This window comes from Hevea brasiliensis, chromosome 11, assembly GCF_030052815.1.
Source record: "Hevea brasiliensis isolate MT/VB/25A 57/8 chromosome 11, ASM3005281v1, whole genome shotgun sequence".
Taxonomy (NCBI): Eukaryota; Viridiplantae; Streptophyta; class Magnoliopsida; order Malpighiales; family Euphorbiaceae; genus Hevea; species Hevea brasiliensis.
Genome location: NC_079503.1, coordinates 8,981,563 through 9,005,376, shown reverse-complemented (window position 1 = coordinate 9,005,376; position 23,814 = coordinate 8,981,563). Strand labels below are relative to the sequence as shown.

At 32.1% G+C, this 23,814-nt stretch overlaps 1 pseudogene; it reads left to right on the top strand.

Moving 5' to 3' along the window:
• The window catches only part of LOC110659050 (cytochrome P450 CYP72A616-like), a 32,843-nt pseudogene extending 13,152 nt beyond the window's left edge, over window positions 1-19,691 (top strand).
• Window positions 19,692-23,814: the final 4,123 nt, after the last annotated feature.

Here is a 23,814-nt window from a genome sequence, read left to right as displayed (position 1 = left end):
AGAAGTGGAAGGGGAGAATCTTCAAGAGGTCCTAAAAGGTCCTTTGAAGTCAGTAGGGAGATTGCAAATGCAGCCAGAATGTCTGTAGATGCACAAAGGAGTTCTCATGGCTTCTCCCTACAGTAAGAGAATCCTAAGTCTACAGGCATGAGAAGAGTGAGAGAAGATAATTTTATAGAGGGAGGAGATGAGTCAGATTTTGTATCTTCTCCACAGCTAGGACTAGAGTATGGGTTTGGGTACCAGTATCCTCAACAGGGAAGTTTTGAAAACCTTAGGTTTACGGGCTCTCTCCAATATTCTCCTTTCATGCCCTACCCACCTTACTTCCTACTATTCAACCCATATCCCATGTAGCTTCCATAACAGCACCCCAAAGTTCTTCAACCACCATGGGAACTCACACTCCCATGGAGGGAGTTACAAGAGAGCAAGTACCACCACCACCCCCTGCAGTCGTGATAATTCCTACATAAGAGATCGGGATAAATAGTAGAGGTAAAGCAAAGATGACAGATTACTTAAAGCTAGATGCACCTAAGTACAAAAAAGGAAATGATCCTTTCGAGTATGTTAAGGCAGTCAAAATGATAGTTAATGAATTAGACGCTAGTAATAGTAGGGCTATTCAAATGGCTAGCTTTACCTTAAAATGTAAGAAGGCATAGGATTGGTACAAGTCCTATGTTATTGACAGGGTCCACAATATGACCTCATCTCAGTTTGTGGTAGAGTTAACCAATTAAGCTTTCCCAGAAAGCTTTAATGAATTAAAGGTGGTGGAGTTTAAGTAGTTGAGACAGACCATTGATATGAGTGTTGACAAGTATACAAATAAGTTTGTTGATCTTCTACAGTATGTAGGGTAGGAGTATGATACTGATAAAAAGAAAGTGAAGAGGTACACTTAGAGGCTGCACTCTAGATACTCCTAATTGATTTTGGTTACAAAAACCTACAGTTTCCATTTGATAGTAGATGCTACAAGAAAGATGGAAGCAGGGGCCATCATCGAAGGGAGTCTAGAGCTGAAAAGTACAAGGGCTGAATAGTTTGCAATTCCTAAGGCTACAAATGCAGGGAGTTTTAGTCATTTGACTAATACTATTTCTTCATTTGAAACTAAGAAGGATAAAGGAGGGAAGTTTTACAAGAAGTAAAAGAAGAATAAGTTCTGGAGCAGAATCAAGTTAGGTGTTGGGGTGGGAAATGGATCTAGTTTAGGGTTAGATACCTCTAGTTGTGTTGGATGTGGCAAAACTCATTAAGGACCTTGTAGGTTTGGAACCTTCCAGTGTTACAGGTGTGGATAAGAGAGGCACATGTCTAGGAAGTGTCTCAATATATAAAGAGTGGTTTCATTGTAACATACAGGGTTAGGTAGTGTGGCTCAACTGGCAACAGGACAAACTCCTATGGTTTCCTCTTCAAGGAGGGGACAAGGCAGAGGACGAGGGTCTTCTTCCTCTATGGCAAGCTCGTAAGGAAAGGGTTCAACAGTACTATCTCAGATCTTAACCATGACACAACAGGAAGCCAATACCTCCAATATTGTAGTGTTAAATAACCTTTGCATTGGAAGTTTCAATGTGCATGTTTTGATTGATTTTGGTCCATCTTATACTTTTGTTAAACACGAAGTAATCCTAAGGTTGTGATTAGTAGTTTTGATTTTGCAATGTCCGTTGCTTGTTAGTGTCACGCCTCACCCCTCTGTAAGGCATAACATGATCCTGTAGTATACCTAATGAATTACCGACTCCGTCTACCGATAATCCATTAAATACATTATAAGGAATTTTAAAACAATTTTCTTACTTTTTGAAAGTGGTGAGCTTTTCTAGCAGGTATTAAAAGCATTTACTTGAAGTTTAAAGATTTGATAAAATTTTTGTCCATTTTTATTCTTCCGTAAATTTTGGAGAAATTTCGGTAGAGTACCGGCTGTATTTGAGAAAACTGAAAATTTTACCTGTAGAAAACACTTTCAATATAACACTTCATCAATTCACAACCACCATTATAACTCAAATCAGCACAATTTCCTCCAAACTCCACAATTCAATCAATATTTCACAACTCAAAATTTCAATTCAATTATTTCCAAAAATAGTAATAATTAATTTCATACACATTGCATTAAAGAAAAATTAATTTACATTTATCAGTCCAAAATTTACATCAGAAAATCCAAAATAATATTATTACAAAATCTGTACAACTGCTCATGACCACTTTACAAATGTACATGTAGTCAATTACATCAAAATAAACATATACAATCAGGGTATAAAATTATACTCGACAAAAGGTCCAAAAGTAGCTCTGAAATCCTCAGCAGCTCACTCCGCTACTCTACTAGTCTCTCTATCTGCGACAGCAATAAACAGCTATTGCCGAGTACTATGACTCAGTGGTGCACAACATACTAAAATAAAATCTTATGCATAAATCAAATCACGTTTATCCCAATATGGTACTGAAAATGAAAACAAATACAAAACATAATTTATAATTTTAGTCAAAACAGTCTCATTTTGGAAGCCCCAAAACAAATTTCATAAAAACACATAGTTATATCATGCTATCAGTACAATGTTCATCTCAGTAGCCGGAGGCTTATGAGGAATCTCAAGGCTAGCTAGCTCAAACTATGGATACCCATTCAGTTTCTTCCTCTACTAGCACACACCTCAACACTTCAGCCAGAGAGGGAATTCAAAATTCAAAACTAATTCCTTCCACTAGGCATACTAGTGAGGCATTCAGATATATGGTTATGACACTGCGGTTTCAAAACTATCTTAACATTTTACTAAATATTGATAATTCAAACACATACAATTAAATTTCCAACAATTTAAGTCAAAAGCATAATATTCATTTCATTCATAAATTTGCAATCAAAATAAATCACAATTTATTCATCAAAACAAATTGTCAAGAGAATTTACATAAGAATTTTATGTTGTGCACAAACCTTGTGCGAGTCGCCTCTAGGCCTTGACTCGATGTCTCAGGTTCTTTCTCGATATTCTTTTCAACTGAAACACACAATTTTACAGTGTTTCAGTATCATAACGTATAATAAATTCAATAATAAATTCACAATTACTTATGTCTAGCTCTAATATGCTTAATTTAACGTTCTTTGAATTTTGCATTTCGGGTTTACTATTTACGACGCTATTTAAGTTAAATTGTTGACTTTCTTATGCTTAATAGATATGAGAATTTCAATTTCACCAACATACCACATTTTGATTGCTTAATTTGTTGATTTTAGTTGCCCCTTCAAGTTTTAGGTCTCCTAGGCACAATTTCAAAATTTCAGTTTTGATGTCATGTTTTGCACTATTTCATTGGTCATGTTGCTGTGGGAATTTGGCCAAGTGTTCTTCATAGAAGTTGTTCCTTACTGTCTTAGCTTTATTCACCTTTTTGAATCACTTCATTCGGAGTTTTGTAGCCCAAGATATGGTTAATTGAACATAGCTGGCCGGATTGGTTCAACCCAGATTTTCTGGGCACCTAATTGGTTCTGGCTATTTTGGATCTCTAACTTTAGGTGGCAAAATGACTTAGTTATGGGAAGAATTTGGGTTAGTGTTCTTCATGAAAGTTATAGTGCTATGTTAGACCTTTCTAATGCCATAAAAATCAGGTCATTTGTACTTATATAGCCCAAGTTATGGCCAAATGAACAGAACACTGTTCATATGGTCATTTTGGTACAATGGCAGTACACTACACTCGGGTTTGACCTAATTGTTCACTATGTTGCTGTCATTTTCTGGGCATGGTTCCTGAATGAAAAATGTGTCATTATGTGTCTATTTTCATTCTCAATTGGCCTCACACCATTTGGATTGGTAAATTTTCAGTTTTAGTCCCTGAAAGAGACCTGGGTAAAGCTGCCAAAATAGTGACCCTAACCAATCTGAATTGCACTTGGTTTCTACCAATTCAAACATGCCACAAATGGTCCCAATTGACCATTTCTCACTTCAATTAGGGTCAATTGCATCAATTGACAATTTTCTCCAATTTTTCTCCTAATTTCTAAATTCAAGAACCCTAAATTTTTTACTTGTGTAATTTAATGCAATTAAATTGTATATTCTTGATCTATCTACTTAATTCACCTCAATTAATCCTTCAATTCCATCAAATTCAAGAATTTTCAATCCTCCTTAATGCTGGCTGAATTTCCTATCTAGTCCCCCATAATTGTTTTCTTTTGATTTTAAGTTAATTTCTAGGTTAAGTGAACTAAAAGCACAAGTATTAAACTAGAATTTCAAATTAAACTACTAACCTCAACTTTGATGTTCCACTTCCTTAATTCCTTCAATTTCTCCTTTCTTCTTCTTCTTAAATCTTCTTGTCTAGTTGAGATAATAAGGTTTTTGGGGGACATTTTGAGAATTTAGAGTTAATTTATGGAGATGAAGAGCTTGGATCAAGCTTTAATGGAGAAATTTTTAATGGAGGTGGGGTCGAGTGTTTCGGCCAAGGTTGATAAGGAAGAAGAAATAGTTTTGCTTTTTAATTTTTTTATGTTCTTATGTGTTTAATAATTGTATTTGACTTAGTCAAAAAATGTGAGAGAATTAAAATTAATTTTAACATCATATGTGATGTCATCATCATGATGTAATAAGTCTCATTTTTATTCTTTTTCTTTTTCTTTAATTTTTCAATAGTTATTTAATTTAATTCTTGATTCTGAAATTTTCATTTCTCTAATTTTATTGGACAGTTAGCTCAGGAGTAAGTTCTAGGGGTGAATTGACCAAATTGTCCCTCGCCGGTCTGATTCGGCTTGCAAGTAATTTAATATTTCTTCCAGATTCCTGACCTAATTATTTGACCTGCTTAACAGTTCTTTTCTGTGATTTTCTCTTTTTCACTGTGTTTGCAATAGTCCTAAGGACCGTGGCGTCATATTTTCCTGTCCAAAATTTGGGTTAAAATTGACCTCGCAGTCACTTCCCGGGAAGGTCACCCATCGCTGTGACTCCCGGCTCATTTAACCTTTTATGTTCTGTTTTTCTTATTTATACTTAACTATCTAGCAATCACTAATTATTTGCATTCAGGGCTTATCTAGGTGTCTTAGATGTGGTTCTAATCCCCTTAATGATCCAGACCGACATCGGTTACCGGAACAGTAAAATATATCAAGCTATGCAAATAGGGGTGTTACAGTTAGTGAGCCAAGTGTGATCCTTCAGTGATGGAGATGATCTGTTATACTTGTCCAATGATGGTGGAGGATAAATGCTTTTTCAGATGTGTTTCCAGAGGAATTACCTGGGTTGCCACCTGAGAGGGAGGTAGATTTTAAAATTGATCTAGTGCCTGGTAGTAGATTCATCTGTATTCCTCCTTACATGATGGCTCCTACATAGTTAAAAGAGTTAAAGGAACAGCTATAAGAATTAGTGGTAAGGGATTCATTCGATCGAATACCTCTCCTTGGGGTGCTCTAGTACTATTTATAAAAAAGAAGGATAGATCTTCGAGGTTGTGCATTGATTATAGACAGTTGAATAAGGTCACTACAAAGAACAAGTACCCTTTACCCCATTTGAGGTCCGGATATCACCAGCTAAGGATTAAAGAGTTAGACATTCTAAAAACTACCCTTTAGACTAGATATGAGCATTATGAGTTTCTTATGATGCCGTTTGGCTTAACCAATGCCCCAACTGCATTCATAGATCTCATAAACAGGGTGTTTAGGCCTTATCTAGGTCACTGTGATCATCTTTATTGATGACATACTAGTGTACTCCAGAAGTCCTGAAGAACATGCACAGCATCTAAGAATGGTTCTTCAAACGTTGAAAGAGCATCAATTATATGCCAAGTTCTTTTCTAAGTGTGAGTTCTGGCCAAAGAGTATATCTTTCTTGAGACATATAGTGTCAAAGAATGGAACTGAAGTGGATTTTAAAAAGGTTGAAGTAGTGGCAGATTGGCTAAGGCCAACTACAGTGATTGAGATTAAGAGTTTCCTAGGTTTGGCTGGCTATTATAGGAGATCTCTACCTGATTTCTCCAAGATAGCTGCTCTAATGACTAGTTTAACTCAGAAGAATAAGAAGTTTGAATGGAGTGATGAATGTGAGGAGAGCTTTCAAAAGCTTAAGAAGTGTTTGATTTCAGCATCAGTATTAGTTTTACCTGCTAGCAATAAAGATTTGACTATTTACTGTGATGCCTCCAGAATGGGTTTGAAATGTGTTCTTATGTAGAATGATAGAATAATAGCTTATGCTTAGAGGCAATTTAAGAAGCATGAAGCTAATTATCCCACTAATAACTTAGAAATGGCAGCCGTAGTCTTTGCCCGAAAGATGTGGAGACATTATCTTTATGGGGCTAAATGTGAAATCTTCACCAACCACAAGAGTCTCAAGTACATCTTCAAGCAGAAAGAGCCGAATCTCAGACATAAGAGATAGGTAAAACTACTTAGTGATTATGATTGTATAATCTAATACCATCCAAGAAAGGCAAATATGGTTGCAGATGCCCTTAGCCAGAAATCATTTGGAGCTCATATATCTGTAGAAAGGTAGCCTATCTTGAAGGAGTTGATCAGCTGATTGGAGAAGGGTTACAGCTAAAGTTATTTGCCAAGGGTATCTAGATAGCTCAGATGAAGGTAACACCAGTGTACCTAAGGCAAATAGCAAAGAAACTTGTAAAGATAGTAGAAGCAGTACAGAGAGATAAGATCAATGAGTTTCGTTTCGATAGGAAAGGTGTGTTGAGATATGGCAATAGGTTGTGTGTACTAAATGACATCGAACATAAAAGAGACATTATGAGAGAAGCTCATGCTGTCACACCTTACCCCTCTGTAAGGTATAACATGATCCCGTAGAATACTTAATGAACTACCGAACTTCACCTACCGATAACTCATTAAGTACCCTACAAGGGAGTTTAAAACAATTTTCTTACATTTTGGAAGTGGTGAGCATTTTGGTAGGAATTAAAAACCATTTATTCAAAGTTTAAATACTAGTAAAAATTTTTGTCCATTTTAATTTTGCCACAAATTTTATAAAAATTTTGACAGAGTTCCGTTTGTAATTAGAGAAAACAGTTCTTCAAATACTTGAGAAAACACTTCCAAAAAATTTTCACAATTCCCAACCTCCAATAAATCTCAATCAACTCAATTCAAATCACTTCAAAGTAATTCCATAATACAAATCAAAATTCATCATCTCAAAATATTTAATACTTCATTCACAAGGCATAAAACATGAATTTTACATGTACAAATATTAAATTTACAGAAGAAAATCCAAAATAATATTATTACAATTTATTTACAACTGCTCAACTTACATTGATACATACAACATTTCTATATTTACATCAAAATTATCTACATGGGTATAAAATAATACCCGTACAAAATGATCGATGTGGTCCACAATTCGATAGCAGCTCACTCTGCTGCTTTCTCCTTGCTCTTATCTGCGACAGCAAAATAAGCTATCACTGAGTATAAATATACTCAGTGGTGCACAATAAAAATTTAAAATGCAATACATAAATCATTCATTGATGAAACACAATTTGAATACTTCTTAATCACGTTTCACAAATATCAAAGCTTATAACAACTCCATTTAGTAAAATAATTTATTAAACACAGTGTTGCCAAAATCATACACAACTTAAGCCATGACACAAAATTTCCGATCAATGCCGTGTTTTACACCACGACAAAGCAATCTACAACCCCATTAATCGAGATCAATGAGGGAGGTGGCTAGCTAGCTAATGAGTACTCATCCGATCTCAACCTCAACTGGCAAGCTAGAGAGGGAGGAAAATGGAGGAGGAATAATGTGATACTATCATGCTAAGTGTGAACACAAAATCAATTCAAAACAATTTATTTAAATAATTTATTGGAGATCTGATAAATTTTCAAAGTCATATTCACAATCATAAATGGCAACACAATTCGTAATTAACTCAAGAAAAATTAAATTTTCAAGAATCATATATTTAAACAACAATTACTGTGCACAGACCTGACGTGAGTCGCCTCTAGGCCTTGACTCAGTCTCTCAGAGCTTCCAAGTCTTTTTCAGCTGAAACACACAATTTCACAGTGTTTCAGTACCATAACTGTCACACCTTACCCCTTTGTAAGGCATAACATGATCCCGTAGAATACCTAATGAACTACCGCACTTTGCCTACCGATAACTCATTAAGTACCCTACAAGGGATTTTAAAACAATTTTCTTATTTTTGATAAGTGGTGAGCATTTTCTAATAAGTATTTAAAACATTTAGTTAATATTAAAACTAGTAAATATTTTTGGTCCATTTTAGTTATCCGCAAATTTTATAAAAATTTTGACAGAGTTTCCTCTGTATTTTGAGAAAACCGTTCTTCGAATACCTGTAAAAAGCACTTCTAAAAAAATTTTTCTCAACAGCTGCTTCAATTTAATACTCAATCTCAATCAATTTCTCAAATTCACAAGTTCAATAATTCCTTCAAAATACTGTCCATCAATATCATTTCTTCATATTCCATTCAAGATAAACAATTTATATATTCATCATACTAAAATTTACATTCAGAAAGTCCAAACTAAAATTTATTATAACTTTTATACAAACTTTGTACAAGCTGCTCAAGACCCATGTACATGTCCATACATTTATGTGCAATATATACATCAAAAGAAATATTTACAGTTAGGGTATAAATTATACCCGAAGACTTTAAGCTGGTAGCTTCTCACACCTCAGCAGCTCAGTCTGCTGCTCCTCTAGTCTCTCAGATCTGACAAAGAATAAAGCTATCGCTGAGTACTAGGACTCGGTGGTGCACAATATACTAAAATAATCTTTATGCAAAACTTAAAGCACATTCATTCAAAAATTTGGCTAAACATGAAAATTAAATACAATCATGCATTGTGAGATTTTACATGTAAACCAAGTTCATTTCAAAGTATCAAAACACATTTCACAAAATCCACAGTTAGATCATGCCATTCGAAACAAATAGAATCTCAATAGCCAGAGGCTAAAGAGAAATCACATGAATCTCGATAGCCAGAGGCTAAAGAGAAATCATATCACAAGGCTAGCTAGCTCAAATATATGGATATCCATTCACATCCTCTTCTACTGGCACACCTCAACACTTCTCCAGAGAAGGAATCAAAATTCGAAACTAATTACCCCCACCAGTCATGCTAGTGAGGTGTTCAAATATATGGTCATGACACTGTGGTTTCAAAACTTATCTTAACAATTTGCTAAAAATTGTCATTTCAAATATATACAATAACTTTCACAATTTAAATCAAACACCATAAGAATGCTATAATCCAATATTTCACATTATTCAAAACAATATGCAAAAGATGATTATAAAAGTATATGTTGTGCACAAACCTCAAACGAGTCGCCTGTTGGCCTTGACTCGACTCTTCGGGTTCTGTCCCGGTATTCTTTTCCACTGAAACACGAATTTTTCCAATGTTTCAGTACTAAAACTTAAAATAATTCCAAAAAAAACTTAACTTCACATTTACCTAGCTCTAACGTGTTAAATTCGATGTTCTCGAAATTTTGTGTTTCGGGTTACTATTCACTGCACTATTCAAGTCAAATTATTGACTTTCTAAGGCTTAATAGGTATGAGAACTCCAACTTCACCCACATACCACATTTTGGTCACCAAACTTGTTGGTTTTGGTTATTTGTTTAAAGCTTAGGTCATTTTGGTGAAATTGCCAATTTTCGGTTTTGGTTCTCCGAAGTTGCACTATTCCATTGGTCGATCTACTGTTAGAATTTAATAAAACTTCCTTCATAGAAAATGTTCCTTATTGTCTTAAGTGTATTCTCATTTTTGGATCACCTCAATCGGAGTTTTGTAGCTCAAGTTATAGTCAAAATAAGTTTACTGTTCACGTGCACTGTTCATGCTGCACTTTTGGGTTCTGGCATATTTTGGTCCAACTTTGGTCAATAATTTGATCAAGTTAAGTTCATAATTTGGTCTCACTTTCTTCATATGAAATGTTGTACTATGTCTTAGGTTTCCATCGGTTCAAGAATCGTCTAAATCCGAGTTTTCTAGAGGGAGTTATAGCCATCCAAATATTGCTGCTCAATGAAAATTCTGCAGAGTTGCAGGTTTGGTAACCTAACTTTGCTCAATAATCTGAATGGGTTAATGGCATAATTTGGGGTGATGTTCTTTATGAAAGTTTTAGATCTATATGCCCTCTAACCCCTGGCCAAATTTCAGGTCAATTTGACCTGTCTAACTCGTGCTATGACCAAATGAACAGTTACTGTTCATTTGGTCAGTTTAGTGCAGTGGCAGCCTGCTATCAACTCACTTTGGTCAATTGTTTCACCAAGTTTTGGTCAGTTTTTGGCCATGGTTCCTTAATGAAAATTGTGCTCTTTTATGTCTATTTTCATTCCCAATTGGTGGCATATCAATTAGACTTGTAAAATTTGAGTTTTGGTCCTTCAAAGTGGGTTTGGTCATGCTGCCAGCAGCATGACCATTGACCTACGAATTTGATTTTTATTCCAACAATTCCCACACAACTTATTTGGTCATAATTGACCATTATTTCATTTCACAATAGGTTAAACATGCTATTTATGCATTTCTCCAATTTTTGGTTCATAAACCCTAGCATTGAAACCCTAATCTCACTAATTCATTATATTTAACTACTTTCAAAGCCTTAAACCATAATAACTCAACTACTTAAGGTTCATATATTCATTTAAGTCAATCAAACCATGAAACAATACCTTCATACCATGCTGGCTGAAATCTTTATAATCCCTTATCTTAACATTTTGTTTTAACTTTTATCAAATTCCAACTTAATACAAATAGTTAATCATTAATATAAAGAAAAATTTAAGAGATAAACACTAACCTTGCTTGGTGGGTTTCTAGGTTTTACTTCCTTCAAGTCTTTCTTTTTCTTTTTACTCTCTAATGCTTCTTCAACATGTAAAGAGAATTTTTAATGTTGGGACTTTGTGAATTTATGGAAGTAAGTAAGGAAATTCAAGCTTTCTAATTCTTAAAAATGGTGGAACAAGTGAGTGAGAATGAAAGGGAGAGATGGGGTGGCACTTGATGGAAGAAGAAGAAGACAATCCTAATTTTTTTCCTTTTGTTTTCCTTTACACGTTTTTTGCTTATGGAAGACCCCTAAATCCAAATTAATTAATTCAATTTATTAATTTAGTTATGACATCATGCATGATGTCATAACTTTTGACTTTTCCAAACTCTTTCCTTTTCTCTTTTTTTTTTTTTATTTTTCTATTAGTTCTTTAATTTAATTCTCGATTCCGAAATTTTCTTTTCTCCGATTTTATTTGACAGTTAGGTCAGGAGTCAGCTCTCGGGGTCAATTGACCAAATTGCCCCTCGCCGGTTCATCCCGGTTTGCAAATAATCCAATATTTCTTCTGGCTCCCTGACCTAATTATTTGACTGACTTAACAGTTCTTTTTCATGATTTTCTCTTTTCCACTGTGTTCATAAGGATCCTAAGGACCGCAGCGTCACTTTTTACGGTTCGAAATTTGAGTTTAAAACGACTTCACAGTCGTTCCCGAGGAGGTCACTCATCGCTGTGACTCTCGGCTCGTTTAACCTCTTATGTTCTGTTTTTCTTATTTGTAGTTAACTAATTAAACATTACTAATTATTTATGTTCATGGCTTCTCAAGTTGTCTTAGGTGTGGCCCTAATCCCATTAATTGTCCGGACCGACACTGGACACCGAAACAGTGAAATGTACCAGGCTATACAACGGGGGTGTTACAATAACTTAACATAAATCCAAAAATAAATTTCACTTCATTTTTACCTAACTTTAATGTGCTAATTTCGACGTTCTCAAAGTTTTTGTGTTTCGGATTACTATTCACTACACTATTCAAGTCAAATTATTGACTTTTTAAGGCGTAATAGGTATGGGAACTCCAACTTCACCCACATACCACATTTTGGTCATTAAATTTGTTGGTTTTGGTCATTTTCTCAAAGCTTAAGTCCTTTTGGCCAAATTGTCACATTTTCAGTTTTGGTGCTCCAAGTTGCACTGTTCCATTGGTAATTTTACTATTGGAATTTCGTAAAACTTCCTTCATAGAAAATATTCCTTACTGTCTTAAGTTTATTCTCATTTTTGAATCACCCCAATTGGAGTTTTGTAGCTCAAGTTATGGCCATTTGAACTAGGGCTGCCGGATTGGACACAACCCAGATTTTCTGGGCAAATTTTGGTGCTGGCATATTTGAGTCACCAACTTGGGGTGGCCAAATGGCTTGGTTGCTGGCAGAATTTGGACTTGTGTTCTTCATGAAAGTTTTAGGTCTATATCTCATCTAACTTCTGGTAAAATTTCAGGTCATTTTGACTTGCCTAGCTCGAGTTATGACCAAATGAACAAATACTATTCATTTGGTCAGTTTGTACAGTGGCAGACTGCTCTTACTCAACTTTGGTCAATTTGTTCACTAGGTTTTGGTCACTTTTTGGGCATGGTTCCTAAATGAAAATTGTGTCATTTTATGTCTATTTTCATCCCCAATTGGTACCATATCAATTGGACTTGTAAAATTTCAGTTTTGGTCCTTCAAAGTTGACTTGGTCATGATGCCAGCAGCATGACCATACAACCTCCGAATTTAACTTGATTTCCAACCATTCCCACACAACTCATTTGGTCATAATTGACCATTTTTCACTTCACAATAGGTCAAAGATATCATTTACTCATTTCTAACATTTTTGGTTCACAAACCCTAATATTCAAAACCCTAACTCATCCATCTCATGCATTTAATCACAATTAGTGCTCTTAATCCTAACCATTCAACTAAATAAGGTTTTTACACTCATTCAAATCCATCAAACCATACAAAATCATACTCCCCTTCAACAGGCCGAAATTTCAGTTTGGTCCTCCCCCATATTTTTATTTCATTTTATTAGTTTCTAAGCTCATTTCAACAACTAATTATGCATTTAAAATGGAAAATAACAAATTAACATACTAACCTCTCTTAAAACTTCAAATCTCTATCTTTTGCCCTTCTTTCTTCTTGTAATCTTCTTCTTAAGTTGCAATAACAAGCTCTAGTAAGGTTTTTAGGGGAGTTATGAAGATTGAGTGAAGGAATTTAAGCTTAAGTGTAAGCTTAAATGAAGAGTTTTCATGGAGGAAATTGGGAGTGAGTGAGGCGGCAAAGAGAGGAAGAAGAAAGAGCTTTCTAATTTTTTTTTTCTTTTCTTTTATGAATTTTGGCTTATGGAAGACCATAAAAAATCTAATTTAATAATTCAATTAATTAATTTTTTTATGGCATCATGCATGAGGTCATGCATGATGTCATCACCTTTTTACTTTTTCATTTTCCTTTTTCTTTTTTTTTATTAGTTCTTTAATTTAATTCTCGATTCCGAAATTTTTTTTTCTCTGATTTTATTTGACATTTAGGTCAGGAGTTAGCTCTCGGGGTCAATTGACCAAATTGCCCCTCGCCGGTTCATCCCGATTTGCAAATAATTCCATATTTCTTCCGGCTCCCTGACCTAATTATTTGACTGGCTTAACAGTTCTTTTTCGTGATTTCTCTTTTCCACTATGTTCATAAGGGTCCTAAGGACCGCAGCGTCATATTTTACGTTTCGAAATTTGAGTTTAAAATGACTTCGCAGTCGTGCTCGAGGAGGTCACCCATCGCTGTGACTCTCGGCTCGTTTAACTTCTTATGTTCTGTTTTTCTTATTTATACTTAACTAATTGAACATTACTAATTATTTGTGTTTATGGTTTCTCTAGTTGTCTTAAGTATGGTTCTAATCCCCTTAATTGTCCGGACCGACACCGGTCACCGGAACAGTGAAATATACCAGGCTATACAAATAGGGGTGTTACACATGCTAGGTAAAGGGTGCACCCTAGAGCCACCAAAATGTATCAAGATTTAAAAGTGTATTGGTGGCCTTCCATAAAGAAGTAGATTACACAGTTTGTGTCTGCTTGTAAGGTTTGTCAGGGAGTGAAGATAGAGCATCAAAAGCCAGTAAGAATGCTCAACCCACTACCCATTCCAAAGTGGAAATGGGAAAATGTGACCATAGACTTTGTTGTGGGGTTACTGATAGCCTTCAATAGACATGACTCGATATCAATTATAGTAGATCACTTGACCAAGACCACTCACTTCATTTCTATTAAAGCCAAGTATTTTGTAAAGAAGTTAGCTCAGGTGTATATGGCAGAGATAATAAGGTTGCATGAAGCTTCAATGACTATAGTCTTTGACAGAGGACTGCAGTTCACATCAAGGTTTTGGCACTATCTTTAAAATGAGTTAGGCACTAGGTTAGACTTCAATATAGCTTTCCATCCTTAGACAGATGGACAGTCAGAAAGGACCATATAGACTTTGGAGGATATGCTAAGGATGTGTGTACTTGACTTTAGAGGATCATGGAAAAAGTACCTTCCTTTAGTTGAGTTCACATACAACAACAGCTATCACTCTAGCATCAGAATGGCATCGTATGAAGCTATGTATGAAAGGAAGTGTAGGTCTCCTGTGTATTGAGAAGAAATAGATGAAAGAGCCTTAGTGAGAATGGAGTTGGTGGAAATCAGCAATTAAGCCATGCCTTTAATTCGGGCAAGGTTGAACATAGTAGCCAATAGACAGAAGAGCTATGCAGATTTCATAGGAGAGTAGTAGTTCTCCAAGAAGGGGACATGGTACTCCTAAAGGTATCTCTGATGAAGGGTGTCATCCAGTTTGGGAAGAGAGGCAAACTAGCTCCGAGATATATTGGACCATATGAAGTACTGCAAAGGGTTGGAAATGTATCGTATAAGTTAGCTTTGCCACCAGAAATGGAGAGATCCATCTGGTGTTCCATGTTTTTATATTGCGGAAGTATGTGTTAAATCTGAACAAGGTTCTAAGTGAACCAGACATGGAAATATTGAAAGATCTTTCTTATGTTAAACAACCTACTAGTTTTTAGGCTTATTACGGGTTTTGATAGCCTAAAGCTGACCCAATCCCTAACATCGATAATGGTCTCTGGCTTAGGTTGTCACATTTTTCTTTAAAATTCGTCTTCTTATTGCTAAAAAGGGCTTTCTCCTTATCTTTGATTTTAACTCCAAACATATGCTTGTTTAAAGCCTCTTGATTGGTTAACAAATTCTCCAACTCTGTCAAAGTTGGTTCTTTGGCCCATCATCAAGTGGCAGTAACCACAGCATCATATTCTGGTCTTAGACCATTAATGATAATTCTTCTTATTCTTTAGTCACTGATCTTGTTCTCTGAATCAAGCTTCATAATATCAGTGAAAAGGAATTCACTTTGGTAAAGTATTGGCTAATTACCATATTAGCCTGTGAAACTGACTTGAGTTCATTCTCAAGTCGTAATAATTTTCCTTCATTTGTTCGTATGAACAATTCTACCAAAATGTCCCATGCTTCTTTTGGTACTTTGGCATCATTAATGTGATGCAATAACTCATCCTCCACTATGACTGAGAATGTGTACATAGCTTTCCCAGCTTTAATTCTCCACTTTCTAGCATCCCCGTTATCAATTGGTGGTGTAATATCAGTTTCCCCAACGATACTCCATAAATCTTGCCCTAACAAATAGTATTGTATGCGAAAACTCCATTTACTATAGTTGTTGTGGTTGAGCTTCTCAATCAAACTAGATGAACTAACTAAATCTACCACAGTGACTTGGTAATGTTGGAAAATAGTATATGAACAATTGTACCAAAAATTACACAAGGAAAATTCCCAGAAAAGATTGGAGGGTTACAATGGTCCACTAAAATTCCAATATCCTTAGATAGAATTTTCCTAGACATGCAATTAATAACACAATATATCATATAAACTATACCCAACAAACCCAACAAGTTTTGTCCCTAACAACAACTTCATAGTCCTGAACTGTGCACTTTCTTTTGGCATATACTGGTCCCTGACCTCCTGCTCTAATACCACTTGTTAGGAAATTTGGGCAAATTTTTTAGGAAAAAAAAAACACTCTAAATAAACTTTTATTTATTTTAACAAGATAATACCAAAAATATGATCATTTTTTATGTACAAGATCCATCAATGTGGCAAGTATAGAGCATACTTTGAATCATACCAATGCCTTAAGTACACCACTCTCATACTCTACTATTTTTTCTACTTTCACTTGGGTGGGAATTCTAGCTCTCATCTCACTTCACTTCCCATGCCCAAAGTCTTAAAGAAGCTTGCCTATTTATAGGCGCATAAGGGTCCTATTGCATTTAATGAAAATCCAAGAAAGTCTAAGAAAAATCTAATTCAAAGATATTGGAAGATTTCAACCATCTGATAAAATCTTGAAATTAAATTAGTGCTAACTTTAACAGAGGAGATCAAAACAACATCATGGGATATGATCCACAGGAAAGAGTAGGCTAAGTCCAACAACGTAGACTTCTAGACTTGTTATTACAGTGTAAAGAGCAGTCTAAACATGACATAACCACTGAGGAATGCAAGCTGCTTTACTTTGCTGGTCAAGAGACCATGGCAAATTGGCTCACATGGACATTGATCATTTTATCAATGAATCCAAACTGGTAAGAAAAGGCAAGAGGTTTTATAGGTTTGTGGCAAGATAACACCAAAAATCAATGATCTAAAACGCTTCAAAATCATGAGTACTTGTTTCTGAAAACCTAATTTCCCATGTTTTATTAGTTGATTTCCATTTACCTTATGAAATCCATATGCAGGTTTCAATGATACTGTTAAGAAAACAATAACTCACAATTTAAAGAACACAAATTTAAAGTGGTTCGGCGTAAGCCTACTCTATGAATATATATTCTATTATAAGAAAAATAATTACAAACACTAAATATTTTTCTCACACTAAATATTTTTCTCTCACACAAATCACTCAAACCCAATTACACCCAAAACATCACAAGAAAAATTCTCTCTAATTTTTCTCTCTCAAAATTGGGCTACATTACACCATCAAGAACTAGGTTATGCTGCAAAATGAAGTATCAACTCTTATTTATAGCAAAAATTTTTGCTCAAAGTTGGCAACTGTGCCAACTCAAGGACAGCTTGGATAATATATATATATATATGTATATATATATATATATATATATATATATATATATATATATATATATATATATAGATTATTCTTTCCAAAGATCAAGATTTGCATGAGCTTTTCACATTCTTCAAGGTTAGAATTCTTAATAGTTAAGAATTCAAGACACCCATTTAACAATCTCCACCTTGACTTGAATTCTCTTACACTGATTTTTTCAACCTCTGCATTTTCAAATCATATACAATTAACTTTACAATTTCTGTAAAAGTTAATTTTCACTTGAATAATTCTTTCCATTCCTTTTTGTCGATATTACCCCTCGCCTTAACTTGCAGATTTCCAACTAGTATGCTACCTTCCAATTCGTAGAGATTCCTCATGCCAAACTTCTCGCCCTTCATGATCACAAGAGCATCTCGGCTATCTCTCATGACTCTACCTTGAATGGAACACCCATAACCCAAGGAATCCAATTTTCTCAAGGAAATCAAGTTCCTTTTAGACTTAGGTACATATCTCACTTCATCAAATATTTTCATATGATCACCCAGTAACTTGATATTCACTCTTCTAACACCTTCAACTTCCATCTTCTTACCATTAACTAGCTTCACTTTCTCTCATTTCTTTACTTTAATTTTATCAAACCACTCCTTCTTTAAGCATATATAAAAAGGACAACCAGAATCCATTAACCGCTCATCTTGTAACGGATCATTTGTCTTTTTCTTACAATCATCTACACTTAAAATATCATATTCAATTTCATTAGTTGCAATTGCAGCAATCCCTTTTTTTTTGTGACTCTTTTTGAATTCATTGAACTCTGCAAGATCTTCTTTCATTTTCTTACAATTATATTGAATGTGGCCTTTTTTATGACAGTAGCAACACTCCTTATCTATAATGTCTACTCATGGTCTCGAGCTTGATCGACTATTTCTTCTTGAATTGCTTCCATGTGTATTGAACTCGCTACAAAAGCTCCACCATCATTGCTAATACTTGTATTCTTGAATTTCTCATCATCTAAGATAACTGCAGTAACCTCCTCCATTTTCAGTGCTTCCTTCCTAATTATTAAAGCCGTCACCAAGCTTTTATAAGATTGTGGGAGAGAGGTTAAAAGCAAAAAGGCTTTATCTTCTTCATTTATTTTCACACCAATACTAGCCAATTGAGTACTTAAATTGTTGAAGTAGTTGAGATGATCTCTAGCATCATGGTACAATTCCTTTTTCAAATACAAGCAATTTGTGAGTGATTTGGACATGTACAGGCTTTTCAGCTTCTTCTGCAAAATAACTGGCAAAGTCTCCTCCAAGACATTGTACTTCACATTAAAGGCTAACGTCAACTAATCGTACTCACCACCCTTTGTTGAAGTTCCTCCCAATCATCAACTTTGATAGTCTCTAGTTGCTTCTCGTTCAAAGCCTTAATTACTTCTTATTGTACAAAGACATCTTTCACAGTGCTTTGCCACAAACTAATATTATTTTTCTCATCCAATGGTTCCACCTCAAATTTTGTGCTTGTCATTTTTTAATCTCACAAACCTCAGCTTTAATACTAATTTGTTAAGAAAATAATAACTCAAAATTTAAAGAACACAAAATTTAAAGTGGTTCAGCATAACCTACTCCACGAATAAATATTCTATTATCAGAAAAATAATTACAAATACTAAATATTTTTCTCCCTCATAAATCACTCAAACTCTCAAATCCAATTACACCCAAAATCTCACAAGAAAATTTCTCTCTAAATTTTCTCTCCCAAAATTGGGCTACACTACACTATCAAAAACTGGGTTACGCTACAAATAGAGTATCAACTCCTATTTATTGCCAAAAATTTGGATCAAAATTCTAAACCAAAGTCAGCAAATATATATATAGACACACACACACACTTTATTCTTTCCAAAGATCAAGATTTGCACCAGCTTTTTACATCCTTCAAGGTTAGATTTCTTAATAGTTAAAAATTCAAGACACCAATTTAACCAATACTAAATGAGGTGTTCAGGTTACATCCACCAGTGACTGTTCTGTTGCGGCACACTCTCCAGGAAACCAACATAAAGGGAATGTCCATTCCAGTAAGCGTAGAGCTTTTGTTGCCCGTAGTTTCTGTTCATCATGATCCTGATTGCTGGGGAGACAATGTGGAAGAATTCGGACTAGAGAGATTCGCTGAAGGGGTTTCAAATGCATTAAAGGATCAAATGGCATTCTATCCACTTGGTTGGGGACCTAGAATTTGCTACAATAGAAGCAAAGATGGCTTTAGCTATGGTTCTAAAACTTTTCTGGTTCGAGCTCTCCCCATCTTACTCTCATACTCCTTGTATTGGCGTAACACTTACCCACCACATGGAGCTCAACTTATCCTGCACCAACTATGTGTTTCACAGCTGATGGCTATTAGGTTAATTATTATATTATACCATAAGATTGGATTGTAACTTGAATTTTAAGAGAAAATCTAGTTTGTTTTTTGCTTTTGAGTGTTAAATTTTAGGCTGCCAGCTTATTGTAATATCAGAAAATGTGAATTTTGCAAATGACTGTTCAAAATAAAAAGCTAATGAAAATTAGAAAGAAAAAAAAAATCAAAATGTGAAAGGTTGAACCAAATGCTAACTTAGTAGATGAGCTTTAAATTAAAGCTTCGATTGTCCCTTTTTGGGAAAACTTTAGTTTAGCCTATATAAGAAAAACAGATAAATAAAACAATTTTACTAACTTTGATTTAAATGCCATTAAATTTTCAATAATAACGTAAAATCTATTTTTGCCTCTCTAATTTTTTTTTTAATCACTAAATTGACGTTTACTTTACTGTTCATCTACATTATACTTTTATTGAAACTAGCTTTTTCTACAAGCATGTTATGTATTTATTAGATAGATTCGTGATTTAATTTTTTATTAATTTTTTATATATTATATAATATTACTATAGTATTATAAATATTATATTTAATTATTAAAATTAAAATATTAAATTTAATTAATTATATAAATAAAATATTCATTAATTTAAGAATTATTTTTTTATTGATAATATTTCTATAAAAGCCTATAATATTAACTTAATTATAAACGTAAACGTAAATGTAATGTATAGAATATAGAAAAGATATAATTGATAACAAGTTTCAAAAATATAAATGGGCTAAGATGTTTAAAAATTAAAATAAATAGATAATAAATGCAAGTTAGCTCATTGAATTAAATTCATTCAAAAGATGTCATTTTACTTTTCTTTTTTTTATTGATTTGCCTTTTTTTTTCATATTTATAATAATGTTAACTAGCATAATGAAATTGCATAACTAAATTAACATGAAAGAAAATTATTTATAAAAATAAAATAAATGATAACTTTTAAATTTTATTTTATAGTATAGTGCATTATCATTGTAAAATTTTTCATTTTCATTGCATTAATATCTTGATATATTGTCATATTATTTAATATAAATAATTTTAAATTAAACCTATTTAATATATTTATTGAGTATTTTTTTTAAATTATAAATTATATTATATATGTTATAAATACATTGTAAATAAAAATATAAATATAAATTTAATTATGTATGTATTTTTAATTATTTCATAATAATTATATAATTAATACAATCAAGTAGAAATTTTTTTTCTCCTTTTCCTTTTTTTTTTTTTATCTTTCTCTCATTTTTATTATTTTAAAAATTTAAAATATAACAACTTAAAATTAATATGGGGAGGAGAATAATTTCCCATATAAATATATGCAAAATTACAATTAGTTTTTTTTTATATAACTTTATGGTCAAAATCAATAACCTAATTAAGATTGACTAATAATTAAAAAATAAAAGAATATGTTCATGCACTTAATGATAGTAACAAATTATAATTAAATGATATTAATCATCCTAAATATTATTGGATGCCTCAATATTAAACATGAAAGAAATAGGAAAATCAATCTATCTTAGTCTATATATATAAATATTATTGAATTTACAAAGATATCATTTAATATTGGCAATATTAACCAAATCTTAGAGATCACATTTATGTGTAACTAATTTCATAAAAATGATACATGTGATGTAGAAAAAACTCAAAAAATACTTACAAATATTTTTTTTTCTTTGAAAAAAAAAGACACACAAAAATAGTGAAAAAAGGAAAAAAAAATCACATTATATATCAAAGTTAATTAAGCTTGACCAATGAGATTTAACTCAATGATACTGGAGTGGCCTCTAGGGCTGCGAAGTCTCGAGTTTGGTCCCAGTCGGACCCAATTATACCAAAAAAAAGTTAAGTTTGAGTCCTAGTACATAAAAATAGGGTGTTTAAATATAAATTATATCCGTTACTAATATTTAAAAAAAAATGCTATAAATTTGAAATAAATAAAACATTTATCATTGAATAGGATTAAAGTTTCATATTTATTGATATAAATTAAAATTTTATTTAATTAAATAGTTAATTTTTAATAATCTTTTTATAATTATGTTAATTAAATACTTAATTTTTTAATAATAACTTTATAATTTAATATTATAAATTTGTAAATATTTAGAATAATCTAAAAAATAAATTAGTATAAATAAGATTCAGTATTTAAAATTATTTATTTATTTTATTAGAATAAATTAAATAATTTTAATAAATTAATAATACTTATAGAATTAAGAATATATAATTATAATATGATTTTTAATATAACTAGAATTATTATTAAATAAATTTAAAAGTATAATATATATATATATATTATAATAATATTAGCAATTGAAATATTTATAGATTTAGCACAAGATAAATGGTACTAAAAATTATTAGAGATGAATTTGTATAAAATGATTTTTCTTTGCTGGAATTATTAATAATTGATATATCATTGCTAAAATTATTAGTAATAAATTTTTAAAGTATAATTTCTCATTGCTAAAAGTATTAACGGTGAATATATAATCACTAAAAGTGATTAGTCTTTTTTTAATTACTATTTATGTGATTAGCAATAAATAATATATTTATCGATATAAATATAATTTTTATTGATATTTTCGTGAATAATATAAATCCTAAAGTGTATTTTAGGATATATATATGAAAATTTCTGGATCATTGTTAACTGAGGAGCTAGTTTCAAATTAAATTAATTTATTCAAATAACTGGTGAAGGGAAGTTATGACAATGTTCCTTCCCATCATGTAAGCAAATTTTAGATGATTTTTACGTTTTTCACCCACCAGCAATGTGATTTCTCCCTTGAAAATGAATGGGGAGTTGGAAATGACTTAGATTGAAGGGGGATGCAATAACTGCGCCTTGAAACTCGACAACAAAGTAAGGTTTTCGAAGTTGCTGCAAACTCTAGTATTTATGCACTAATTGGAGGTGACGAGAAAAACTTAAGAGACTTTTGATGGATAATCGAAAATTGGGCCTTCAATGTACACTATTAAAAAAAAAATAGTAGTCGATCAAATCAGCAGTAATCTATTAAAATCGATTATTAATTAATTTAATAATTAATTTAATAATTAATTTAATTAATGATAATAAATTTAATTAAAAATAATAATTAATAATTAAATAAATTATAAATAGTAATAAATCAAATCGATTGTTAAATTAATTAAATTTAAAAAAAAAATTTTGATAAAAATTATGAGTTGCTGGTAATAATAAATTTAGTAATTAAAATATAATTAATTATAAAAAAATTAGTGTATTTAATTTTATAAATTTGTAATCATTTTGTAAATCGATTTTTATTTGTTATTAATTTAATAATCGAAAAATCAGTTATAAATTTTAAAAAATTAGAAAAAAATTAAATTTTCAAATAAAAAAATAAAAAAATCAAATAAATAAATTTTTCAAAAATTATTAAAATAATAAATTATTAATGAAAATTAGTACTAAAAATATTATAAAAAATTACTAATAATAACTATTATAAAAAAATATTAACAAAAATTTAAAAATAAAAACATATTTATAAGACAAATGACTTAAAAAAAATCCCCCCCACACACACATATATATATATATTATAACAAAAAATTACTAAAAATAATTTATTAACAAAAAAATATATTTGTACAAAAATTTTTATTTTATGCAAAAGAAAAATAAATTAAATAAAAAATATGAGAAAGAAAAGAAGATGAAGAAGAAAAAAGATGAGAAAAAAATGATGATAAAGAAAATATGTGAGAAAGAAAAAGATGATGAAGAAGAAAATATATGATAAATAAAAAATGTGAAGAAAATATGTTAGAAAAGAAAAGATGATAAATAAAAAAAAGATGAGAATAAAAATAAAGATGATGAAAATAAAAGAAAAAGGGAAAAAAGAGGGAAAAAATGAGTAGTGGGAAAAAAAATGAATAATGAGAAAAGAAAATGAGTAATAGTTTATATATATGAATTAGCAACTGATAATTTCTTTTAAAAATTGGGCATGAATTTTTGGGAGAAAAATTTAACAACTAATTCGTAATTGATTGCAAAATCAATTACTAATAGCAATTGATTCTAATCGATTATAGAAATCGATTGCAAAT